At 46.8% G+C, this 2,131-nt stretch overlaps 1 pseudogene across 1 annotated transcript; it reads left to right on the top strand.

The window, feature by feature from the left end:
- Positions 1 to 590: 590 nt before the first annotated feature.
- Positions 591 to 1,539, top strand: LOC309604155 (olfactory receptor 6E1-like; annotated as a pseudogene). The gene has a single exon. The product of its transcript is annotated as an olfactory receptor 6E1-like (transcript).
- Positions 1,540 to 2,131: the final 592 nt, after the last annotated feature.

The raw sequence follows: 2,131 nt of genomic DNA, 5'->3' as shown, positions 1-2,131 counted from the left end.
TCATGCTGGAGATTAAGATATCTCTGTGGCTGGAAGGTGTGGAAGGAAGCAGGAGATTACAAAAGAGATGCTGGATTTTTCTTATTTTGAAAACAAGAGACTCTCAGGGATTCCTAGTGCAAAAAGGCGAGTACCTCTGAAAAGTAGAAAGAATAGCTTTCAACATACACATTTGATTTGATTTGATGGTTTAGCATTTGTGCAATAGAAGAGATGAGTTTGGCACATAGGTGTGACAGATGTTTGCAATAGGTCTGAGTGAACGTGGAATTTGCCAGGAATGGGGTGAAATAGCTCGCAGCCTCTTTAAAATCTTCTGTTCTGGAGAAAGAATCCTTTGGGAGAGTTTGAGAAAGGTAGAAAGGTAGAAAGACGACAACAAATTCTCCGACTCAAACTGAAATGTAAACCAGAAAAATCAGGGGGTGAGAAAGGCTTGAAGGACTCTCTCTCTCTCTGTGCTATATAGGAGGAAGACTGCAAGAAAGGAAAGAAGCAGAGAAGGAAGGATTCCTTTCATCCAGACGGTGAAATAATCACACTTGGGTTTTGCCATCTTCCTGTCTCGGCAGGATGAACTGAAATTCAGCATGGGAGCAGAAAATGAAACTGCAGTTACTGAGTTCATCCTAGAGGGTTTCTCAGGGCTTGATCAAAGCCTGCAGCTATTTCTCTCTCTGCTCCTTCTGCTCATATACCTGACAACAGTGATGGGGAATGCAACCATCATTTTCCTCGTGTGTGTAGATCACCGCCTGCAAACCCCCATGTACTTTTTCATCAGCAATCTGGCCTTCCTGGAAATCTGGTTCACATCCTCCACAAGCATCAAATTGTTTGTGATCCTGAGTTCTGGTAGGAGAACGATCTCACTAAGCAGCTGCTTTGCCCAGTCCTGTTTCCATTTTGCCCTGGGCTGTACAGAGATGGTTCTACTTGTTGTCATGTCCTTTGACCGCTACGTTGCCATCTGCTAGCCTTTGCGTTATGCTGCCATCATGAAGCCTCAGCTCTGCATCCACCTGGTTGTTGCTGCTTGGGTCATAGGCATCACAGTCTTGAGTTACCGTCTGGTCCTCCTCTACAAGCTGACTTTCTGTGGCTCGAACAAGATCCACCATTTTTTTTTGTGACAACTCCCCCTTGTTCAAATTGTCCTACTCTGACCCCAGCCTGCTTTGGAAAACAGACTCTGTTTTATTATCGTTTATCCTACCAGGTTCCTTATGTTTAACTCTGGCATTTTACATGGGCATCCTTTTCTGTATTCTGCACCTGCCAGCAGCCGCTGGGAGGAAAAAAGCTTTTACTACATGTTCTTCCCAACTCACCACCTTGGCCATTGCATATGGGAGCTGCATTGCTCTCTATGTGCGTCCTTCCAGAGATGTTTCCTTGGACACAAACAGAACTGTGGCTTTGCTGAACACTGTCCTGTACCCAGTCTTAAATCCATTCATCTCCAGTCTTAGAAACAAGACTGTGCTACTGGCCCTGAACGAAGCCATTGCCCATGCAACAACACAGCTTTTCCCCTAATCCTGATGCATTTCTGGACAGCAATTCCAATGAGCTGCTACGTTAAATATGCTAAATAATACCAGTGCATAGGTATGTAACCTGCAAATACAGCTGCCTCAGGAGATGCATGTTCTTGTTGGGTTGTGTTAGGTTAAGTGAGAAGAAGCTCATCTGGACACACAAAGAAGGCACTACCGATGGCAGGAGGAGTAACTCAGTCAATACCCTGCCCCAGCTGCTCCCAGACCTGTCACAGGAGAGCCACCAGCTCATCAAGAGCCCATCTCCACAAAGCGAGAAGAGCACAGAGGCACCGTGGCAGGTGGGAACCCAAATGACAGGCTCCTGAGGAAGGAACATCTTGTCCCAGCTCCTTCCAGGGCTGCCCTGGGAGAGCCGTCAGCCCCGTTGTCCAGGTGTGAAACCCACCAAGAGGAGTCACTGCGAGCAGCTCTCTGGATCACCATTTGGACTAAGGGAATTGTTGCCTAGGGGCATAGGACAGGTTATGGGATGCAGGGGAAGAGCATTTTTGGATTGCACAGGATTTATTATGGGAAGTGTAGGGGAGGACCCCGACCAGTGCGGTCTGTCCTGTTTTTCTCATTAA

Source organism: Platalea leucorodia (genome assembly GCF_965183815.1).
Source record: "Platalea leucorodia genome assembly, contig: HAP1_HAP1_SCAFFOLD_402, whole genome shotgun sequence".
In the NCBI taxonomy this organism is placed as follows: Eukaryota; Metazoa; Chordata; class Aves; order Pelecaniformes; family Threskiornithidae; genus Platalea; species Platalea leucorodia.
This window is presented reverse-complemented; position numbering and strand designations above follow the sequence as displayed.